The sequence below is a fragment of the Otolemur garnettii genome, unplaced genomic scaffold (genome assembly GCF_000181295.1).
Source record: "Otolemur garnettii isolate 467f Iridium unplaced genomic scaffold, OtoGar3 scaffold00069, whole genome shotgun sequence".
NCBI classification, from domain to species: domain Eukaryota; kingdom Metazoa; phylum Chordata; class Mammalia; order Primates; family Galagidae; genus Otolemur; species Otolemur garnettii.
Window position 1 is genome coordinate 5823571 of NW_003852464.1, and position 25800 is coordinate 5849370.

The window sequence follows — 25800 nt, forward strand, 5'->3', positions numbered from 1 at the left end:
ACAACTCAGATATGATGGTGGGAAAGCCTCACATCTTTACACAACTCAGATATGATGGTGGGAAAGCCTCACATCTTTACACAATAGAGCAGCTTCTGCAGATGAGAAAAGTTCTCTATCCATTGCTCTCATCAGCTTTCAACCCAAAGGGACTTCCCACTCAGAATCGCAGAATAGGACCCCCCCCACCCCCCGCCTCCCGGCAGCTCACTGCTTCTCATCCCCAGTGCCGGTCAGATTTGATTAACGCCTAAGAGGTCAGCTCACAGGGTCTGGTCAGGCAGTAGGCTTGGACTCTGCTCTCCACTCCACACTTCTCCCACTCACTCTTTCCTCCTCCCACCCCAATGCTGTTTCTCCTAAAAATGCTTCCTAACATGTTTGTTCCTATTAATACAAAAAAAGAAATCCTGGACCCAAGAAATCTGTAAAAATCTAGGCCCCAGGTCAGCAAAACTTTTCTGTGAAGGGCTAAAGAGTAGACATTTTAGTCATTGATCATGACTACTCAATTCAATCATTATTGCTCAAATGCAGCCATTGGCCATATGGCCATTGGCCATATACATAAATAAGTGGGCATGTCTGTATTCCAATAAAACTTTATTTACAAAAACAAGAGGCCAACCAGATTTGGCCATGAGTTACATAGTTCGCCAGTCCTTGGTCTAGGCCAAAGGTAGTAATTAAGTTTCATCTTATGAGCCCGTTGTGATCAATTAGTTGCCCTCCTAGAGCTTGACATTCGCAAAGATGCTAAAGCTCTCCATGGGTTCAGTGGGAAGATGAATTAGTGGTGTCTGCTGTAGGTATCAGAAGGATCATGATGGTTTACGTGCTGTGTTTGTCATCTTTTGGTGAAACTTTGAGTGTGCAAATGAGTTTATGAAGAGGCCATGAAACAATGTAGTCTCAGAAAGTCTGAGAGCCACCAAAACTAAGCAAATTCCAATTTGCTTCTCTGCCATTGTCCTTTCCTGGTAAACTGCATATCTCTTCTATTCTAAATGGATCGCAAGTCAGGAAAACACAATTTGGAAAAAGAAGAACGTCAAAAAGTCTCTATCTATAGACAAAGTCTAAAAGTAAATCACACACTGAGAAGTTGGATTAGGCAAAAATCCTTTTTTATCTAAGGTTTGTATGTCAGATTACCTCGGATTAAGAAAGCATTCTGTTCTCTCTACAGCAAAAGCAACTGGAGCAGGTAGGAATTGTTTTACTTTTTTTAACAGATTTGCCATTAATAACTGCCAAGAAAGCCCTTTCTACCAGCAATGCGCTCATCGAAAATAGAGATGGTTCAAGAAGCATATTTTGAGTTACTATTGAACTTGCAAGTAAATACATAAAGCTTTAGCACCATAAAGCGAATTTAAAAGGGACATTTCTCTTTATATTTCCCTGGGGTATTATAGACTATATGATATTCTTCTGCCATAATGTAGGATTCGTTTAAGAACTGAAGCCATAATTGTCTACATCAGTACATGTGAGTCAAGTGGATAAATTGTCCTAATGAATTGCCCAATATAACCTCAAGTCCTTGGTATAAAGTTCTCCACCTGACTCACGGCAGGTGGACAGGAAACTCAAGGCTGAATTTTGGTTGTGAGAATATCCAAGAAGGGAATTCAAAGGGAATTTCCAAAGCCTGTGGTTTTTATACAAAACAATTTCTACTTCACAATTTGGTCCCTCAAGAATGGACAATGATCTGATTCGAGGACAGTTAATGACATGGTGAGGGGTGGGGGAAGGAGAGTACATGGTGGGGGGCAAGGGAGCAGAGAGAAGGAAGGAGAAAGGGGGGTGGGGGGTCACGGTGGGTGACACATCTTTTGGGGGTGGGACATAATTATAAGAGAGACTTTACCTAACACATGCAATCAATGGAACCTGGTTCTTTGTGCCCTCAATGAATCCCCAACAACAACAACAACAAAGAAGGGACAATGATTAAAGAAAGTCTTACCCATAAAGCATATGTGGATATTTTCAAAATTTACATAATAATTGCAAACTTATTTATGGTGATCAATACTATCTTTCTCATTATGTCAATACTGGGCAATTTAAATTTCACTAGAAAAGTATGCATCATTTGATGGCCATTACATGGCGACGTCTTTCCAAGCAGTCACGTTTCTACAATTTTCTTTCTGTCCAATGTCAGGCTAAAACCCTAAAGGAAAAGAGAATAAAGTGAGAACTATGCCAAATGGATTTTTCTTCCTTAATCAAGGGAAGGTCACGTGACAGTAGGAAACTTAGAATAACTTTACCCTAAACTCAGCACTGTACTGACTGACAACAATTTCAGAAGAGTAAGGACATGCAGAATACGTTGTCCAGATATAGATATAATTTTATCTGTTTAAGATTTCTGCGCATTATCGTTCATAAAATATGTATGGCTTTATCGACGAGGTAGGGAGAAGGAGAGGTTGCCTCCCTTTAGAATATAAAAAGTCAGGGAAGACTGGAGTCAATAGCTCTCATACTAAATGCTGCGGTAGCTCAGCCAGCGTCCTGTATTTGAATGTTTTGATCTCTCTTAGCTGTTGTCAAGTTTGAGGACGTTCAATGATTAAAATTCCAAATGGGATACTGTGACTAAAATCAAAAATGCAGATGCTTGATTTATTATGGGTCACGCACACTGAGATCAACTTACCAATACATATTTATTCCAGTAAAAAGAGGCATCCATGAGAACAGAGAACGCGAGAGAGTCTTGTAGACAGGCTACTTACCGACAACAAAGAAAACAGCCTATGTAACACTCCTGGCAAGTGTATGTCTAAAAAGCACCAAGAGCCTCATCCTGAGAGTCCTTATAAGCCACAGTATTCCCTGCCCTTTTCTGCGGAAGTTATCACTGTATTCGATGTTGTTAACATATTTGATATGAAAGCATTGTCTGTTTGCTCCCAGTATCTAACGAGTCTCTCCCCCAGAGTTGCCAGCAAGGTGCTGATTAATTAACTGAAGTAGTGAAGCTGAATCGTACAACAGCTGTTTAGAGAATTGTCATTAACTTGGTCTCCTTTCCTGTCGATTAGCTTTCTTGCAGCGATCCCGCGAAAATGCAAATCTGGGGAGCTCAGCATTCGAATCTACCTTCACCTCGTGACCTGCTTGAGCCAAAAAAAAAAAGTGCGACTGATTGTCATTTGGAGGGAATGAGGATAAGGGAGCGGGAATGGACAGAAGGGACACCAAAAGAAGGTGAAGAAGGGATTTTTGGAAACTTCCTGGAAGTCACAATTTGTCGTTTGTCACTGCCAGGTGACAACAGGCTGGCTCTCTGGACTGAACGTCAACATGAGAATTACATATATTCTAAGCTTACTGGAAGGTTGTTATCTGACAATATCGTCCTGGGATCTCCTCGTGCTGGGGGAAAAAGTAAAAGCACTCGGCGATGAAGGGACAGTGCAGCAAGAGGCAGGCAGAGGGCAGGGGTAGCCGGTCCTCTGGAGGGAGGACAGCTGGGGAGGACTCCAACCTGTGGATCTCAGCAGCCTCACGAACAAGGGTGATTGTACAGAGCTATCTCAAGTGGCAGATTGGAAGGAGGGCCGAGGTGATGAGACACAGGCTTGTCATTAAAATGCTCTGGGGTGAGATGTGACTCAGACCAAATAAAATAAGGAGCCTTCCTTCCTTTCCTCCTCCCTCCATCCCTCCCTCCCTTCCTTCCTTCTCTCCCTCTCTCTCTCCCTCCCTCCTTCCCTCCTTCCTTCCATCCATCTACCTGCAGATTTTGTGAAAGGCAATGTCTTTGACATTCAGGCCCAGAAAAATCAATCTTTCCTTCCTCCCTTCCTTCTCTCCCCGTCTCCCTCCCTCCCTCCCTCCTTCCTTCCATCCATCTACCTGCAGATTTTGTGAAAAGCAATGTCTTTCACATTCAGGCCAACAAAAATCCATCTTTCCTTCCTTCCTCCATCCTTCCCTCCCTCTATTCCTCCTGCTATCCCTCCATCTATCCATCCTTCCTTCCTTCTTTCCTTTTTCTTCTTTTTTTCTTTCATCTATCGTCTTAAGTCTACCTGCAGATTTTGTGAAAGGCAACGATGTCTTTCACATTCAGGCCAACAAAATTAATTCATAACAGAGGCTGTCACCGTTTCATCCTCGGTATCACCTGATAACCCCGCTAAGCTTTGCTTATTCCCTCTGACATGAATGGCAGAGACTCGGTACCTGCGAGCTCAGATGTTAACACCTTCTGTCACTGTCACAGTTACCCCTTGCCATTGCATTTGCCGTGGCACCTCTTCCCATTGGCCTCCCTTTATAAAATAGCCAAGGAGTTTTCCACTCGTATAAAAAAGTGGAATTTAAACATGTGGTTAAATAGGAGATAATCAGGGCATAGACCAAAAAAACAAATACATCTTTAAAAAAATGGAGCAGGTGCTTTTTTTTTTTTTTAATGAAGCAGATAAATGCAGAAAAAAAATGCACTGATACAGACAGAGCATCTGCCTCATGATAAAATTAAGTCTTGTGACAGAAATAAATCACCGTTTGGGGGAGAAGGAAACCCATTATCCAATGGAATTTTTTCTTTTTTTCTTATGTGACAGGACTTATTGGATTCCCTGACGCTCGGCAGCTAAGTGCACCCACAATTTGATGATAAATCACAAAGACGGCAGGATTTGAAATTTAACAACTCCTTATTTTTCTGTGATGTAGAGATAAGAGCAAAATTTCAGCGACGAACTATTAAATTGGGAATCTCCTTTTTTTTCCCCCCTGATAATCTGATCTTCTGGTAGCCTGTCATATCATCACACAATGCCAACAACCAGCAGTGAGTAAAATAGATTTTGGACTAAGATGAATACAGGAGCGACTTATCTTTCTCTTTCCTTTGCAATATTCAGTTTTATCTAAAGAGTACCATAGAAAGGTTACTTTTGACATAAAAATATACTGCTCTTATTATGCTCTCCTCTTTATCCCCTTCAATACTTTTAAAAATGGCAATAAAAGCATGCTTTCCCTTTTAAAACATTTTCACATTTGAACAATAAGGAAGGGGAATCCATCTATCACGCTAAAAAATACACAGGCGCTAATAGAGCTCAAGATTACTTTACCATGTTTGATAAATGTGACTCGCACAAACATACCTTCACGATTTAACGATTTCCTTTGTTATAATATGCTATTAATTAGTGGGGGTGGGGGGAAGCGATTCATCCTTCCGAAATGTACCTTTGTATTTCCACGTTGAACCTTTGCAGAGTCTTGAGGGCTCTGTTCATGCTTGTACCCGTCACAAGCCCTCTTACCCAACTATACAGATTGCCTTTGTAAGAAGTTGAGAGAGAGAGAAAGGGCGCCAATGATTTTTTTTTCTCTTTTTTTTTCTGATTTTTTTTTTCTCTTGGTGATTTTTTAAAGTAATAACATAGTACACTTCCTAAAGGAACTTGATCAATTGAGTAAAAACACAGTAACCACCCAGCCGCTGACATCTCAGCAGAATAGTGTATTTTTGAGCTTAGGTGTATATTTCAAAAGCCAGACCAGAATCGGTTTTCTTGTAAACTAAATCAAGCTCAGTCGAAAGCTGCTATTGCTGATTTTTTTTTATCCTACAGCCTGTCTGGTGAAGAAGGGGCAAAGGTCGGACTACATGGAGAACCACTGATCACTGGTAGGAGCCCTAACTGTGGCGTACTCAAGCCTGTCTTCAGAGAGCGCTACCTTCACGGGACAACACAAGAAAAGCTGGAAACTGTCACAGCTTGGTACCTGCCTCCAAACGGAAGCGCTTCCTCTTCAAGTGCCCAGAGAGACACAGTGAATCTATTAGTCCAAGAAGAGATATAACTAGCCCAATTATACGTCTATCACAAGAACATACAACGAGCCATATGCCGTGACCATCAGCCAGAGTCCTTCCATGACGCTCGTGACTTAGTTTTTCTCTTTCACGCAAATTGGATTAAAAACAACAACAACAGCAAAGGAGAATTTAAATACGAACATTTCTAGAAGTTCCTGGAAATTTGAAATACCCCTCAATGCTTTAGAAATTCAATTTGACCTGGTCTGTCATTTCCAAAGAATAGGAATCACTGGTCTCCTTGCAATTTGCTGCCGAGACAGAGGAAAAGGTTTAAAAAAAAAAAAAAAAACAAGCAAGAGATTCTGGCATAATCCCAATGTTAATTATGGTTCTGAAAAGTGCACGCTGCTTTTATTTTTTTCTTAACAACCATGACAATATTTTGCGAGCTTTGTTTTCCACAAAATCACAAACAGAAAGAACTAGAGGCAATATTGAATTGGCAAGTTCTCCGCAGGAACCTCAGGATAAAGGACCCGAAAACGTAGCTCGTAGCATCCTTCATTACACACCACGTTCTCACAGTTGGGACCCAGCTACTTGGCATGCCACCCAGACCCACAAATGTCCCACTTCCTTTGCTGTGATTTGTTCCAGTCATACATGCTAAACACAGTTTTGGAATGGACCCACATTATGTGGGACGGGGCCCACCTCGTAGGCTCTTGAATCTTTTCCAAAGCATAGAAATAATTAGGGATGGAAAGCTGTGTTCATTTTAATCTTGTTGGATTTATTTCGTCTGATTCCCCACTTAATCACCACAGAGAAATCCACTTTTGCGATCACATAAGGAATCATGGTCATGCTTAAAAATTCTGGCCACGAATAGAAGAAATGAAATGAAGTCCAAAGCGTCTCCTTTCTCACAAGGAGAAACTGTAAGACCCAGAGAGGTAGCTGTGTTACCTACACACACAAGGAGACCAAGTTAGAACTCACCCCGTCTAACCAAGATTCCAGTACGCTGTCAAACCTCCTGCCTTCTTATCCTCCAAGTGAACAGATAAGGGGGGAAACCCCCAAGAAATCAAAGATCTGCTCCTTTAACCTCTGGGAACTTAGTTCAATATATTTCCAATAATATGTAAGACCTAAAACAGAGGTGGACTAGATGAAAACACAGAATTAGGATGGAAAATGTATAGCCAGAGAAGATTCACTTGAGGAAGAGAGTTAGACACTGGGCTCAGAAGTTAGTCAACACCTCCCAGGCCAGGAGGATTAATTCAGCCAACATTTGTTTTAAGTGTCAAGGAGCCAGATACACAGATACCTTCACAAAAGCATTCCAGGCATGAGGAAGAACAAGCATAAAGAGACCTTAGAGCAGAAAAGAATCCCAGGAACAGGAAAAGTGTCAGAGTGGCTATGGGGAGTAAGCAAGGATGGCGGATCAGCTCCTGCAGGAACTTTTAAACCATGGAAAGGAGTTTGCAATTTGTTTTGATGGCAACAGGAAGTACATGGAGGGGTTTATGCAAGAATACGATCAGATCAGATGTACTTTTTTTTTTTTTAAGATCACTTTGAGTGCAATGTGAAGAATGGATGGGAGGATTGAGATAACACACATGAAAGTCTTTTAAAAAAAATGCTAAGGCACAATCTAAACTGGAAACTGCGGCTGTCATTGTACAAACACCAATGCAGTCTTCAAAAATAACAATGCATGGATGTTTTTCAAAGACTGTCTTAACCTTTGGCACTAGGAAAGGCATATGGGTTGTCCGTGTTCTGAAACACGGAGTGATAGATCTTTGAAACAGAGGCAAAATGAAATCAACATTGGGCATCTGTGGGTTGAGTCACCACTGGAATTCAAGCCATCTCCAGGCCATCTGTGTTTAGTTTACGAAAACCCAAAGTCTTAACACAGGCAAGTCTCTGATGCTCAGAGCTACGACCATACCAGAATACCGAAACTTTCAGGGTTGAATAGAGAGGAAATGAAACTTTTACCAAGAAAGGCTTAAAGGCCAGACATGGTGGTTCACATCTGTAATCCTAGCACTCTGGGAGGCTGAGACGGGTGGATTTCTTGAACTCAGGAGTTCAAAACCAGCCTGAGCAGGAGTAACATCCCATCTCCCTTAAAAATAATAGAAAAATTGGCCCGGCCCCATGGTGGAAATCTGTAGACCCAGCTACTCAGGAGGCTGAGGCAGGAGGATCACTTCAGCCCTTAAGATTTAGGTTGCTGTGAGCTATGACACCACGGCACTCTACCTGGGGCAACAAAGTGAAATTCTGCCACAGGAAAAAAAAAAAAAAAAGTAAAAATAAAAGCCCAAAGATCCTCTCGTTTCAAAAAGAAGTGGCATTAGTGAGCTGGGGGATAGCAATGAAGCTTTTGAATTGAGAACAGATCACACTCCCCAACTTTCTTCCAGTTTTGATGAAAATACAACCAGCAGCTTCCTACAATGAAGGAGGAGTCGTGAAGTCCTGCACCAGGGACCAGCTGAACCCATTCTGGGTTGTCCTTCTGCCAAACTCCTCCAGTCAACGGCCTGGGTACTGGCAACTTAAGGCAGGTCTCACCTCCAAGGGGGCTGCCTGTTGATGAGAAATTTCTGGGGATGTTCAAATAAGACAGAAAATGAAGAGGACAGATTATAAATATCTTTAAGGAAATCACTGATTTCGTTACTGGTCTTCAGTAAAAGTTTAAAGATTCAACCAATCAAGAGTAACAATAGCCACACATTATGAAAACTAAATTTTTCTTGGATTTGAGAAGGCAAATGACTAGAAGAACCCCAGGCTTTACAAACAGAAGATTTGGGTTTCAATCCGAGCTCCTCCCCTTGTTCCTTGGGTGACTGCTGGATCATTATCTGAAAAATGAAAGTCATATTGATCAGCATAGCTGACTGCGGGGAGGATTAAAATAAGATCATGTTTGTAAGGTCCATAGTAGCTACCCAAGAAATGTGTATCCGGTGCCATATTGCCTTACCCTTTTTTCTTCCTTGAGGGCTTCCCAACAGTATTCACATCTTAGAAGGACTCCACCTGCTTACAAACAGATGAAGTCTTCAAGGGAATGAGACTCCTTAAGACAGGACCTTGAAGAAATGTCCGAGGTCCCTAGGTTATTCCTAAGAACAAGAATTTAAATTTAAAAAGCAACTACAAAGAATCTTGAAGCTGGTGCCTTAAAGGAAATTATAAGCACTAAACTTGTAAGAGAATTCATATTCCTATTTTTTAAATGTGAAATAAATTCAGAGCTTTTGAGAGAAAATAAGCTACGAGTCTTTTTCAAAAGAGGTTTTCAAAACTCAGAAGGCAGAGTAAATAGAAATTTAAAATAGGGTACAGGAGTCTATTGTCCAGGGCATTGTGAAGAATGAAGTCTTCTGGGTGTACTAGAGAGAGCTGGGGATGGGAGCCTACGTCTGCCCCCTCCAGCTGAGTAACCTTTGGTAAATCGAACCCACCCCATCCCCTTGAAAGTATACTCATCTGCTAAATGAGCTAATTAGCAGAGACCACCCCACAGTCCCAGGATTTTTACATTTCTGTGGCCCCAAGATCGCAGAGGACTGAGAGGATGGAGCTAAGTATCACATTATTCAAGTTTTCATTTCTAGACAAAACTGGAAGTTTCTGGATTTGGGGTGCTATAGCCAAACTGGAGGAGAAGACAGAGGGTTAAACCTGCAAAAAAGAACAAATACCAAGAGTGAGGGGAAAAATGGATCCAAAGGGGAGAAGAAGGAGAAGCCACTGTGGCATAGTAACTGCCTCTGACCATGGTTGGTTGGTTAAAAATAAAGATGGAGAAAACTCAAAGGAGGAACATGGGGAAGAGAGGGCATGCCTACCCCAAGCCCCCAATGTTATGATTGTATCAGTGGAGTGGGGGTCTTAGATTAAGAGTGGGAGTTGGAAGGTTCTAGGAGACGTGTCATCCCACTGAGGCTCACATGGATGACTCAGCATGTAGCAAACTCAGGACTGGACTCAAGATCCCTGAGTTTTGACCATTCATCTTCTTTCAACTGGGAGCTCTACAGAGTGGAATGTAGAGAAACGCCTGCAGCACCCCATGGGGAAGGGCAACGAGGAACATCACTGCCAGGGAACAAGAGCAAGGATTTCACAAGTTGTGGGTTTTCCCCGAAACATTGGCTCAAACCATTATTCATTGAGTCCCCCTTTAGAGTAGTGTGCTGGGGGAAAGATCTCAGAGAGAGGCAGAAATAGGGTCCTGTGCAGCGTCAGAGGGAAGTGGGCGCTCTTTGGACCCCTCTGGCCTGCTTGCTCCTTGCTAGTCCTTTGTTGAGTGCAGACCGTGGACAGCCTGGCGCCTTACCCTGCTGCTGGTAACTCCATCACCTGAACTTCTGCCTGAGCAACGCACTCACATTTCTGAATGTGCCTCAGACCTGCGTCCTAGTATCAGACAAACCCCAAAAACATACAAAGGAAAATAACACTGCTAAGGTTCAAACTTCAAATTCTGTAAGTAACAGCACCAATCCACGCGGCTGCCATTCTTCAGCCCACCTTACATCCATCCATTTGACGGTGAATTTAGCTCATTTGTTCCTAGATCTAATATCACTTAATTCTAATGTGCGTCAATTCTATGATGCCCATCTTTGCACATCTGTCATCTGATATTTTGATGTCTAAAATTGGGACGCATCTTACAATCAATAGTATGTCATAGCTTAATTGGCAGCGCTTTTTCTTTGTTATAATATAAAGTAATCATGTAGCATACAATTAGGGGGGATTAGACTCAGGGAAACACAGTATTTAAAATAGAAGTGAAGAGTTATTCCATCACTATCTTCCAAAGGATACAGGAGAGGGAATTGTCCTTATCTCTCTCTCTCTCTTTCTCTTTCATCCCTTCTTTAAGATTTATCAAATGCCTGTGTAAGATAGGCACTATTCTAAGCCCAGAGATGAAATGATAAACCCCTGTCCTCATGAAGTTTATCATCTATGAGGGAGAGAGAGAAATTGATCAAAAAGCACATAAACTCTAAGTATAGAAAAGGGCTTCAGCTCAGCACCTATGGCTCAAGTGGCTAAGGCGCCAGCCACATACATCTAAGGTGCCAGGTTCGAATCCAGCCCGGGCCCACCAAACAACAATGATGGCTGCAAACAAACAAACAAAAAAAAAATAGCCAGGCATTGTGGCGGGCGCCTGTAGTCCCAGCTACTTGGGAGGTGGAGGCAAGAGACTTGCTTGAGCCCAGGAGTTGGAGGTTGCTGTGAGCTGTAATGCCATGGCACTCTACCCAGGGGGACAGCTTGAGGCTCTGTCTCAAAAATAAAAAAAAGAAAAGAAAAGAAAAGGGCTTCAATGGAGAGGAGCATGGTGCCAGGAAAGAGTAGTCAGAACAGGGTAATGACCTGGTGAGGGAGACTTCCCTGAGAATGGGAAGAAAAATCAGAGATACCATTCCGGAGAAGAAGTGATGGAGTTTGAAGGCAGGGTATTTTGTGCACAGGGAATTTCAGAGCCAAAGGTCTTTTGGAAGACAGAAGCAAAGCCTTGAAAAGGCTACGTCATGGGAGCCCAGGGGAACAAACCAGGCGGAGAATATGGAGGGAGCCAGGTTCTGGGAAGGCTCTATCTTTTTATCTTAACAACGATCTGGAAGCATTAAAGAGATAAAAGCAAGGCTGGGGGGAGTGGGTGTGGTGGGAGAGGTACGATGTTCAGATGAAAACCAGCATCCTAGAAGCCAGTGGGTCTCTCAGAGGGTGCAGGGCAGGAGACGACTGCAGTGGAGCAGGTGAGAAGTGACAGGGAAATGGAGACTTGGGGCCGCTCTCTCGACGGGCTCAGCCGCACAGACCTCAGCTCTGCAGTGCAGCCCTTTCTGTGTGCAGACTTTGCAGCGACATCCTGGGAGCGACACCCAGAGAATGAGGTCAGAATATTCAATCAAGGTTCCTGCTGCAGATGGGAGAGACCCGTGAACAAAGCATGGCAGAGAACGGGGATTGGGGGTGCAACCAGAAAAGGAAGAGAGCTGAGCACCCACGGGGGCTGCCAGATCTTGCCCAGCCGGGAAGGGACGTGGCCAGCCTGGACCCCATCCTCTGAACTCTCCCACACTGAGTCAACCTACTGCACCTCTGGCTTGATCCTCCTTAGATGCACTGAAGATGCCACAACCAACTTGGGGAACATAAAAGTTTATTTGAAGCCTGAAGAAAAAGAGCTCTTTATTTAAAAGGAGCACCAAAAATCCTTAGGACCTTTTTTTTTTTTTTATCCTCCCCTTGGCAGGCAGATATTGATGTACAAACTGATCTTATTCCACTGGTCGGAATACATCTATTTGCAGCCCCTGTACATCTACACTATGAATTACGATTTGATGAAGCCATACGAACAACAAATAAAGTTTCGGTGTAGAAGTGCTATATGTTCTTAGGAAGGGAAAACATAAAACTTCAATCCATGGTTTATTAAAATCCCTAGGGAAGCACAATTTACAAAGCTAAATGCCAATACCTATAATTCACCCTCAGGATAACGCTAGGCAGAGAGTAACTGCTATCTCTCACCGCGTTCAAGTTTGGTTGCCCTTCAGAAGTACTGAAGATCTAACTCCTAATGGCTTTTTATATAAAAACAGTCTTTGATTGACAGGATCTAATCGCTAGAAGGGCAGCAAACAAAAGCTGGGGAAAGCACAGTTCCCTGTTAAGTTTTTTTTTTTCTTTCCTTGAAACCTCTACAGGCATCTGATCGCATAGTTGTGCAATTATTTGCTAATGGAAGATGTTATTATTCTGTTACTAGCTTAGAAAAATAGTAACCTTTCTCAGCAAAGATAAAAATATGTGGGTTCTTTTCCCGCAGTTTATATATCTTAAATCTTAGGTCATTTTTACAGCCACTTTCCTCTCAACTCTCCCACCATTTATCTTTCCATTCTCAGCCAGGGCTAGTTTACTTAATACAGGAAGACCTTCACATAACTTTCTGGCATTAATTATTACGGTGGCACAAACTCCCGTGTGAAATATTTGCTGCAATGTATTCCGCAGCCTATTAAAAAAAAAAAAAAAGGAAGGAAGAAAAGAGAAGGCAAAAATGCTCCCAATAACTATTCACTATTTTACAAGAACTTTACATAATTAATTGAGTTTGATAGTCAAGCATGGGGCCCTTCTGCAAGGCCTGGGATTAATGAGCTCTTATAAACATTTTAAAACGGCTTTTGCAAGAAAGGGAAGCAAGAAAAATGGTCAAGTTCCTTCGACAGGCTTTACTGTGAGAGCTGAGTCTGAGTCTGTTCTTGTTAGAGGTGCCTGCTGGCAATGGCATGAGGGCTCCAAAGCCCACTGAATGACGTCAAAAAGATACAGCCCGAAATGAAAATGGATAAGAGGTTCTGAAGCGTCCATCAGCACATGAGGATGACAAGCAGGGAGACACTGTGCATTTCAAAACTTTCTCTTCACACTCCTTCTTGTAACTACAGACAACTCTTTGTAAACTTCCATTTGGAGACATGAAGCAGGGGAAATGTAGGCTAGGTCAAGAACTTAAGGGACAGTTTTGAGTTTGGTGTGCCTGGAAGGGAACTGACAAGGTTTCCATTTTAGAAGATGAAGCACAGCCTGGTCTGGAAGCCTCCTGGAGAGTGAGAGCATCACCTATGGGTATCTCACTATCCGTTACCCCTCCATGGGGATATCCCTGAAGTAAACTGGCTCACGCTTGCTTCCTTAACCTGCTAGTGCACACAGAACCACCTACACCACCTTCTGCATCCCTTCCCCCAAACACTTCCCTGGCCCCAGCTTCACACGCTCACAAGGCAGGCCACACGGTGCCCGGCACTCAGAAAGCAGCGAGAGGAGGTCAGATCACTGTATGGCTGAATAAATAAATCAAATATAGACACTGGGAAGAGTGTGGGAAGCTATTGTGGTTTAGACGATGCTTCTGGAGTTAATCAGACCTGGTCAAATCCTGGCCACTCCTAATATTAATCTTGTGTTCTTAGGCAACTCTTGAACATCTATAACCTTCAGTTCCCTTGTTCACAAAATAAGCTTGATCATAATACACACTTCACAAAATTATATACAATATGTCTCAGTCAAATGTTCAACAAACTACATATCCCAGTACCTGCAACACCGCAGATCACTCAGTAAATAATGTTAGTTTTTCAGGTGGCTTTGTGCAGGCTGGAGCATTTAAAGGAGGGAGTGATTCAGAAAAACCCACTAAGGTGCAGCTCCCCATTACTGCCAATGCTGTTTCACTCACTTAGTCCTGATGCATGATCCATTCATTTAACAAATATTTATTAAATGCCTACCATACCCCTCTGCTGAGAAAATATTGAATAAAAAAATCCTACCCTCATAGAACTAGTAGTGGAAAAGACAGACTGAAAAAAAAAAAAAAAAGAACACATAAAAAATCTGTAACATTACTTATAAAGTAATTATGCACGTAATTATTCATTCATTCATTTAATATATATTTATGTGTGACTGCTTTATACAAAGATGTACATTTTTTCCTCTGATCACAGGGTAATAACTTTCAGAAAATATATACCCAAACTATCAAGAAATAGAGCAAAGGAACAAATTAGTACTGTCCACAGAGCTACCTCCCAGCAGACATCATCCATGTAATACAGGGCAGCCGTATAGTTCATGTGCAATTTTAAATTGCATGCTATTTTTAATTGCACATGAACTTTATAGCCACCTTGTGTTCGCTTAGAAATGGTAAAAATTGTGACTACTGACACATTCCAGGTTGGGGCAGGGGCTCCAGAAACCAAAACTGAGATCTTGGTTTTAGAATAACAGAGAGTCCCCATGAGTGCTAATTTTCACTTGGCATCACACAGAAATTCAGAGAACTGCTCGGGACCATCTGTTCAACTATGGTAATGAGGGATAGTGGGTTTCTTTGGGGAATGTGCTGGGATATATGAAGAATTGGTTGCAGAAACAGGACCTTTGCAGTTTCAAGAACAAACGGAAGAAATTACCATCATGTCGTCTGCAGCCTGTCAAGCGGCCGGCCACCACCCCTTCTTTCTCCTATTAACTACAAAATAAGTCATCTGCAAAATAGTAAACTTTAGAGTCACATCATCTTCTTCAGTGAGGTTAAAATTTTTTATTCCTTCTCTCTGGAGCTCTTAGAAAAATGTGTCTATGTAAGGACTTTCATCAGCCATCAGGACATTTGCTTCCCATTTTAAGGGTTTGAAGGAAACCAGAGACCACCAATTATACATTTATGGACCCTCCCACCCACATGCACACGTACACAGAAACTCATACCTATACATGCACACACACATTGGACACTCTCTAAAAGTTTATAGAGCATTTCTCTCCTTTGCCTGGAGAGCAGACAAGACAGCTGGAACCCCTGAGAGAACATGCTAGAGCTGGTTGGCTTTCCCATCTGAGATCTCTGGTGACAATCACTGGTACCATCTGAAGGCTGCCCAGAGATCACTCTCCTGTGTTCACAATGACCTAGATTTTCCCTGACCCACAGTCACTACTACTAAATGCAAAAACTCCAGCTCTTTTTTGCTCAATATCTGAATGTAGCTGACCCGAACCTATGGGAAAATGGTAGAAAGAGAATAAATTTCATCATAAATTTGTGGTATCAGCTGCGCATGGTATGACATCTTTGGCAAGGTAGATCTTTTTTTGAACAAGCATTACCTCTTTAAGGACAGTTAGATATCAGGTGCGATATATAATTTAATCTGGAGAGTACCAGTTTATGAAGGTATGGGGAAACTGCCAACTTACCATCTAAACTGCAGTTATGAGTAATAACAAGGGTTATAATTTACATTTGAATTCTGTCTTTAAATTAATGAGGTATCTAACAGGCTTCCCAGCAAAAGGCCTTTTGTGCATATAACCTCTTGCTACCTAAAATAGAAACCCAGTTATATATTATAACTTTCATCCTCTGGCCACCTCATGGGAGCACTTACATTATTTACTTAGAAACTAGCAAAGACCAACTTTACAAAACGGAGCTGCCATCCTGTGTCCAGTGAGTCTTAGATACCAAGAAATATTTTGGGGAAAGAATACTCAAAGTAGTTAAACCTGAAAGTCCAGTTATACAGAGAAATGAACTTTATGGTAATATAAGTATATTGTGGGTCACCAGACCTCCTGGGATGACCACAGAGTTGGTAATTTCAATGTGAGAATGTTGATGTTAGGAAAGGCTGTTGCCAAGAAGTATGAATCTTCTTCCAATGGTTGACCTGAACTTACTATGCCCTTGATCCATCAGCCAGCCTGGACATTTGATTTCTGAGTTCAGAGGCTAGAGTGTTAGCCATTATGCCACAGGACCATTTAAAGGACATAGGACTTCTGCTGTCCAGTCTTGGTCTATCCTCCACAGACAGCCTCCAGCCTGGACCTCCACCTTTATCACATGCTATGGCCATGGATAGTCCATCTGGATTTTTCTTTCTTTATTGGCCCAGGTCTTTGATGTCCTACCAAATGCAGACATGCTCTTCTGCCCTAAAGCCTTCCTTCGTGACATTCTCCAGCTCTAGATCACCTGCCTTGAACTCAGGCCTGTCTTACAACTCAGCCTGCAAGGTCTTCGTCATCCTCACTCCTAATAAAACATCCAAGAGTAGAGTCTGGCAAACCCTAAGGAAATCTTCACTCCTTCAGAAATTCACATGGGAAGGAAGACGAATGACTAGCACATGAGATACTGTTTTTGAAAACAAGGTTCATCTTTGTACCTTCAAAACAAACAGCAAATCCAACTGGGCCATCAAAAGATTCATTCATGGCAGCCCTTTGGAGCTCTGCTTTAATGAAGGGGAAACCCTGTTTTGTGATCGAGTGTTTCCATATAAGCACTTTGTTCTTCTCACTTTTTTGCAAGCACCTAATTAATTTTATTAGTAAGCCCCTGTAACATGTTTCTCGGGGTGAGAGTCATCCATCCAGCCCCCTAGTACTGGCAAAGATCTCAGTCAGACATTGGATGCAGCAGAGAACAAGCTGGCAATGGCGCCCATCCTGGCAGCACTAATATGTCACAAATTCTAAATTAGCAGAGCATTCATTCATTAATTTTTTTTTTGCCATGCATTAGGCAGTACAATTCTTTATTCCAAAAATTATATCCAGTTTCAAGTTCAAATTCAATGTGTGCTAAAAAACAAATGAGAGTTCATCATCACAACAGACTCTTCTTCTTCTGGCCAAATTTCCTTTGTTCTTCCCACTTTAGTCCAAACACCTCATCTCAAATGGCTTCTTTACTTCACTGGATATAGTTTTGTCTCCCTCTTCTGTTTTCCTTCATCTCTCTGTATTCATGGCTACACAGTCTATCAAAATTTCACAAACAGCCATTTTTGCCTCTCTGCTCCCCTAACAGGCTTAACCTCCCAGCAATGTGGTTCAGATACATAGAACTGTCATCTTCCAGAACCCCAGAACATAACATTGCAAAGGAAGCGACCATAGAAACTAAAGTCCATGTTCTCCATGGTTTCCGTGCTGTCCTCATGTGAATTCCACCCTTACTCTCCTACACATGCAGTCACCACTCCCATTTCTGCAAGGGGGGGTCAATAAACAATTAAATTTTTGGCAAAGGGAAATGCAATAATTGCACATGTCCCATGCCTGGACATTTAGTCAATTCGTACCTAAGTCACAGTTGTGAAGCACTGCTATGGTGCCAAGAATTAATTACCCCCAAATAAGTTCTTGGGGAGGAACCAAGTTTCCCTCATCAACATTCAAGACAAATGCCACCACACAAAAGGGAAGGGGAAGAAAAATCCCAGAAGTCTGAACAGGAAAGAACATTTAAAAAGAGAACAGGGAAATAAAAGAAGTGTATTACAGCAGTCACACACTTCCTTCCTCACACACTGCTGGAGGAGGATGACGTGTCTACGGAGAACTTTCGTTCATATCCAAGACCTCATTCCTAGCATAGAGTGTCTCATAGTTCCAAACCAAGACATAGCTAGATATTTTTTGTCCTAAAAAGAAAACTTACCCCTGTTGCAATAATGGAATGAAGCAAACACAAATAAAGCTGAGTTCACAGATATAGTTGCAGAACCCCCAGCTGAAGCTAGAATGAACAAGGGACTCTGCACCTCAGACCTCCACTCGGATCCTTTCCTTAGTTGCACTTATCACTGGAAGTGAGTGACACAAGATGCTAAAGAGGCAGATGGCAGAAGGCACTGGTGCCATCAGACCCACTGTCTGAACATACAGATCTTTAGATATTTTTGTTCATTTTCTACTGCTATGTAGCCAATCATCAGAACTTTAGTGGCTTAAGTTTATGGGTCAGAAAATGGACATATCATTGCTGAGTCCCCTTCTCAGGGTCTTGTAAGGCTGTAGTCAGGCTCATCTAGAGCTAAGAGGCCTCTTCCCAACTCCATCCAATTGTTAGCAGGATTCAGTTCTTTGTAGTTCTAGGAAAGAGGCCCTCAGTCCCTGGAGGCCTACTGTCTTCGTAGGCAGTTCACTGTGTCGCTGGTGGCTTTGCCACTGCCATGAGGAAAGCATCTGTCTTTTCAGGAATGACCTGGTGGCTCTCTTAAAGGCTTTCACCTGATCAAGTCAGACCTGCCCAAGATAGCATTGCTTTTGATTAATTCAAAAATCTACTGATTTAGGACTGCAAAATCCCTTCATCTTGGCCTTATCATGTAACCTGATCACAGAAGTGACATCCCATGATATTCACAAGCCTTTTTATTTTGTCTTAAACTTCACTGTTAGAAAATATTCACACCGTGACCCCCCTCCAGAGGAGGAAATTACACAGGTCACATACATCTGGGGTAGGAATCTCAGGGGCCACCATAAAATTCTGTCTATCACAACGCTGTAGTTCTCACTGGACATTTCTGGCTTCTGGTCATTTCTCCAGCAGAAAAGGAAACTAGAAAAAAAGAATGGGGAAGGGAGGAAGGAACTCAATTCTGAAGTCTGAGTTATTGGACTGAACTATATTGAAATTGACAACAATTCATCATATATTGGCCCACAAAAATAGATAATATACCATGGGATATATATGTATGTGTGTATATATCTATATGTATATGTATACACAAAATATATACATGTATGTAAAACAGGTACATACAGATATGTACCTATTTATACATGTATGTACATATTTATACATGTACATGTTGATATGTACATATTTAATGTAAACGTACATATTTATACATGTACATGTTGATATGTACATATTTAATGTAATGTAAATGTACTACATTTTTTACATATATACATATACACATATATATAAAAATGTATATAGAGAGATATATACACACACAAACATATACATGTATAAGTATATACACAATCATGTATGTAGGAATAAATATAGTTGTGGGTAATTTAGAGATAGAAACAGAGATAGTGATAGAGCAATACAGAGCCTCCTTCCACAAAGTAAGGTCTCTAAGTCCTTCTAAATTAATCCATTACTGGGGTGCCCGTGAATCTTCTTTTCAGTTTGGTTCATATTATTTGTATTGAATTGATATTTCCCTGGAAGTTTTTCTAAGAAATCAGAATTTTTATTAAAAAACTAATTCAAAGAATCATAGAATCTTTTTATTTGATAAAGACATTAAATATCAACCTCTTCTTTCACTTAGTTCCTAATAAATGCAACTCAAGCTAAGCTCATTGCTGATGCATCATGAGAACAGTCACTAATATCTTAAGTTGTGCACTTGAGTGCAAATGTAGAGCATGTTTAAGGAGGTTAAAGTTTCTATTACTAGGACTAGTAGCAGAATTTATTATGCATTAATCATGCTGTTGGGAAAATAGGCTGAAGAACTACTTATAGCAGTAATTATTTTTGAAACTACTGATAACAAAATTCTTGCCCAGAAATTATATTTTTGCATTTTATTTGTGTCATCCTTTACATTAAAATTTGAGGCTCACATTATGCTATTTGTTCTGAAGAAAAAAATATTTATAATCACGAGACTAATTTACTTTTAGTTTTTGCAATATGAAAACTTAGAATTTGTTTGTGATGGCACCTAAATATTTCAGTGGTTTTATGGGTAAATCAGTTACTATTTATTCTCCATTCCAATAGGTCCTCTTTTTAAGTCCCAATAAATAAAGACATAAGGGAAAGCTCATTCTAGATCTGGTCTTTGTTTCCAAGTCAAGCTATCCTCATGATGGCTCAGAAACTCAGAGCTAATGATATTATCTCAGTTTATCGTGGCATATGTGTGTGTGTGCACATGTGCGTATGTGAGCAAGCAAAAGAGTGAGTGTAATGTGCTCTTATGTTTGTACACTCAAAAGATTCTAAAAGGAAATGGGTTCCACGTTCTTACCAGTCCCAGTAGATAATAAATTGTATCTAACAGACAATACATACAGCCTGTATAAAGCTGCACAGAGAAATCTTAGCCCAAATCACAAAAACAAGGCAAAATTAAACCAAATTAATATTCATTTTTGAAGATGAAAAAATTTCAAGAAGATATCCTATATTAGCTTGGAGAACACATACTTGCTTCATTATCCCAGCTGCTAAAAGAGGTGAGCTGGTCTTCCATGGAGAACCTCAACTGTACAAAGACATGAGTTCTTTGGAAGTTGATACGACATGCAGAAATATGAGATTATGTGTACTTTTGTGTGATAAAAATCACTTCCACTAGAATGTACTTAGACTGCAATATTTGCAATATATGTAGGAAAATATAAATCCAAAATGTCAGAATTCCACCAATCGTGTAAGCAAGGAAACAGGATGTAAATGCTGTGAAAATGGAAAACCCTTATTTTAGTGCAATTTTGTTGGAAGCACAAAATAGGATTGGAACACTCATACATATGACCACTTAAAGGGCAAATGAAAGTTGAACTTTTATGAGAAGTTGGACCACGGTGATTAGTGTGATGGGGAGCGGGAGGCAATGGAAGAAAGGCAGCACTCTATCACTTTAAAAAATAGGCAAACTAATTGGCCAAATCTAACCTGTTTTCTCAGTGACTTCATGTGTGAGCAAAGGCAATTACTGTCCCCTCTCCTTGTCTCATTTTGTATGAACAAAACTGTTCATACATTTAACAAACACTCATTAAATGCACACATAGTTAAGGGGCTGGGGTACTCTTAGCATATTCCAAACGTCCACCATTGCCAGAAGGGGCAAGACCAGAGAAAAGTTCCCACACACTTGGAGGGGAAAAGGAAGACCCAGATATGATCCCACAAATGACCCTTTCTGAAGCCAAGAAGAACCACGAATACACCTGTATCCTCGGAAGCTAGACGTATACCCAACAAAATTTCTAAGTTCTTTCAACTTTTGTTGCTTTTCTAACTATGATAAAATATATTCAGGTTTATTTTACAATCCCTAGGCTTAAAGTATGAGTAACACACCTGAAAAATACCAGAGGACAAATGATACCAGTAAGTCTAAATGGTTAACTCAGACTTCAGTGATCTCAAATGACACTAGTCTATGTTTCACAGCAGCTCTCTTATCAACATTCTGTCTTGATCCAGCCGCCATAACAGGAATTCCCATTTTTCTCACTCTTTTTAGTGGAGGGAACGTGGGGGCTTCCAGGAGATAAAACTGTAGAATCAAGAAGGAAGAGAACAGGGTAGCAAAGTCAAATGCCTATAGAGACTGGGACTCTAACATTGATGAATGAAGACCCCAAGGAGCAAGGGCAGGACAGTGACATACTGGAAAACATGGGGAATTACCTCTGCTTCAGCTCACTATTGACATGTTAAAGGTACTCAGGGTGCTTAAATCTTCTGTTGTTTTCTTTTTTTTCAGATAGTCTAAATTTTTATGTAAAATTTTAAAATCTTGACAATCAATTTAAAAAGAAATTAAAGCAGTGTTTAGATCAAAGAAAAGAACTAGGTAGTCAGTGGTGACCTCTACAGTAGAACGTAAAACATTAAGACACGTTCGTCTCCTAATATTATGCATAAAATTATCCTAAAATAGTAATTCTTGACAACTGAAAGGGCTCCAAAGAAATGAATGATGAGGGTAAGTTTTGTTGAGAAAGCTAAGATCTCTACTTGGCAGAGGAGGGGATTCAATAACAGTGTGAAAGGTTTTGTAGATAAAAATAGAACAAAAGAAAGAAGAGCCAGATAAGCAGAAAGAGAGAGAGAGAGCACACACATAGGAAAAAGGGAAGAGCAGATCTAAGGTACAAAAGGGCATTTTATGGAAGTAAATATAACTCATCCTAGCAAAATCGTTTTTAGCAATTCTTAGTGACTACAATGTCATCATTATTTATAGCATTCAGCATACTTTATGATGCCCAACTTTGGGTTTGTCTTAAAGATGAATGGGACCCTCGAAGAAAACTGGTTATTCCTGGAATTAAATACTTAACAGCGAAAGTGCTGAAGATATGTTTGAGAGTATGATAGCTTTAAGACGAATGCAATTTTTCCCTGTAAAAAATTAGAGTTAAGAGGATAAACTATTCACGGATGTGCTTTAACCCTTTGGAGGAAAATAGACTTGTTCACAAACACCCGGGTGCCATCTTATACATGAACACCTGTACACCTTGTCTCAAGAATATATACTCAGCTGAAAGCCCGGAAAATTCCAGAACTCAAGGGGTCAAGTTGTATCATCATGAAAATGATAAAAATCCATTTGTGAAAGTAATTTTCCATTTATGAAGAAAATTAAGAGAGCTGGCTGGCCCACTCCTGAGGTAGGAATATAAATAGATATTTATAGCAATCCTGTGCTCCTTCCAAACATTATTTCAATTTTTACAAAATCCATTGGGATTTAGACCCAACTATTTCAATAAAGACTTGATATGAAACTCTCCTCGATTCTTCTTGGTTTTTCTCTCTGAACAGGTGTCATTTTTCCTTTTTCTTTATTTTTTTCTTTCTTAACAAGAGTCAGTAACAGTGTTTAGAATGTCACCCGTTACTTTTTCAAACTTCTATCCAGATAAGTCAGATTTTGAAAATGACAACTAGTATTTTCTGCACATAGCCATTTTAGAAGTTTTATAGCTTATCCAATTTAATTCAGAGGGTGGGCAGGTAAGGGTTTGGATGTGGGGTGAGAGGGGGGATGGGGTAGAAATGGGCAACTCATGCCTTACCCTGCCCATAAATGCCAATCAACCACAAGTCAGTAGCACAGGTCTCCATTTTTCAAATGTCAGTAAGTCTTCTAATAATATATATATATATGGCAAGTGACTATATAGTTCTCATTCTTCATGATCTCATTTTTAAATGTTCCTGATCTTTCATCCCTTGCTTATGTTTCTGATGGAGTGACACAATCTCCAGCACATTCAAGTTCACGTCCTGAAATCGTTGATAAAGCTTTACTGACACTCTGACCTTTTTCTTTATTTGTTTGCCATTAAAGAGGATGTCCCCCAACCGGGAGGCTCACCCCATTTTAACATTTTCTTTTTTCCAATCAAAAATGATTTCAATCAAGTATAGCACTGTAACAAATGCAGAGAAGGAAAAAATTTCATTTAACATTGAATAATTTACCTAACAAACTCACTCAGTGTAACCTGGTTCTTTGAACCTTCCATGAATCCCCAACAATAAAAAAAAAGATATTGTAAAATTACAATTGGATACATAAAACTGGTCACAATAAATGATGAACAATATAAAAAAAATGTATCCTTATCACCCAGGGATATACCTAGGTATGATATACCTCATACCTATGCATGAGTATGTAGTCATGCTTGTACTTTTTGAACAGCAGAATGACACTAACTTCCAACCCAATGTTTTACTTAAATTACTGTGAATACTTTCCTGCCAATAAATGTCAACACATGATTTTTTTTTCTGCAGTTTTTGGCCAGGGTTGGGTTTAAACCCGCCACCTCTGGTGTATGGGGCCGGCGCCCTACTCCTTTGAGCCACAGGTGCTGCCCAACACATGACTCTTAATAGCTACACAACACAACAGCCATTGCATATGAAGTTGGGCAATTAGGTTCAGGAACTTGTCCTAGAAAAAGTGCTACTTACCTTCTTGTTGACTATCAGTACAGTCACCTTCGAAGTATTCTCCTTTAGAAGCTATGTACTGAGGCCAGCACCTAGTCCATATTTCAAAGAAGTTCTGGAACTCTTTTTCTGAAATGGCCATTAGAACCGTCATCATACAAGGGATGACAATTAAGTTCAACTCATCTTAGAAAAAATGCTACTTTCCTCATTGCTGGATATTATTATTATGACCTTCAACTATAGTGATATTCAGCAATGGGATGTGTGGCACTTTTTCTAGAATGAATTTATGAACTTACTGAGCCAGCCTTGTATTAGGCACGTGTATGCCATGTTATATTTAGTCCGTCCAGTATTCCAGTAGTATAAACAGAGGTATGGAGAACATCTTTCCAGCTCATTCTTTAGCCATACCCCTACTTACAGTCCTAACAACATCCTAACAACAGCCACAGTAACAATAATGGAAATAATATTTGGTTTGTATCAGCCTGTGACTCAACACTTTTCACACCTGAACTTATTTAATCTTGGCACCAATCCCAGTTTTACATTTTAGAAAACTAAGATAGAAAGGGGAGAAGTAATTTGTCTTAGAAAGTTATATTTACAGATTTTGCAGATCTGCTTGAATCTTTAACCCATTTTTTCAACCTTGCACTCTCTGCTATAGCCCTGGAGGTAAAGTTTTCAGCTCCAACAATATTGATGTTTCAAAGTACTTTGATGAGACTCTCCAAGGCTCTCCACTTACACCAATGTTCACTGCTGCCGTGTATTTAAAGGCTGGGCTTTCCCAGTGCTCTCCAGAAACATCATACCAACACCCCCACCACCATTTAAACACTGCCTTTAAGTTCGCTGTAACACCTCAGAAAACGATGCTATAAAAATAAGCAAAAGATCTGGGACTCAAATTGAACATAAAAGTTGTTGCGGATATTGTTTCTTGACAAACAGCCTCTCCAAACCACATAAATTGTCCAAAACCTCTTAAACCTTTGCTCTACATCACCCACAGAGGACCGCAAAGGAACTACAGGCTAATTGAAAAATCATTCACTTGAGATGCAGTAAGGATCTCACTCCCCTTCTGTGGACATATATAGAAAGTGGAAGTACACGGAACCCTCCCCAAACTGAGCAATTGGATAATCAGCCTGCTCACGGGGAAATCATTTACGCTTTTCTCCCTTCCACGGCTGCATGTGTATTTAATAATTCATGGGAGATTAAAAAAAACTTCTGCAGGGGAGATCAGGTATCCAAACTCCATCCACTCCTTCATCCTGCCTCTCTCTCTTTCAAAGAGAAACTGCAGTATTGACTGAGAAGCCAGTCTACCACCCAAGAGCTGATGTTTCTAAAACCTATTGTTCAAAGATCATTATCACGGTTTTCCATTAGCAGGAACTAAGTAAACGCTATCCTAAATAATCCTGTCAATGGTTTAAAAATATATATTTATTTTAGGAAGAAAGGCTCAATACAGTACTGGCAAGGGGATTATATTGATCCTCATTTTGGAGGATTTTTCCCCCTGCTTTTTTTTGGGAGGGACAATTAATATTGACCGTACCTATCATTAATTTTCCGCACTCAGCAAGGGCTTTTCGGTTTTGAAAGTATAATATCAATACAGACTGTCTTAGAAGCTCTTATTTATTTTCTGTTTTCCTCCTGCATTCAATGTTCCTGACTCCCACAAGACAACGCTTCATAGGTTTAAGGCAATCTGCAACTAGAGGAAGTCATCTGATGCTAGGGAGGAGCCGGGCTCTCCTCATCTACCCAGGAGCATCAGCTGCGGTTCCACAGGCCCACCGTCCTGGGGAGTGGGGAC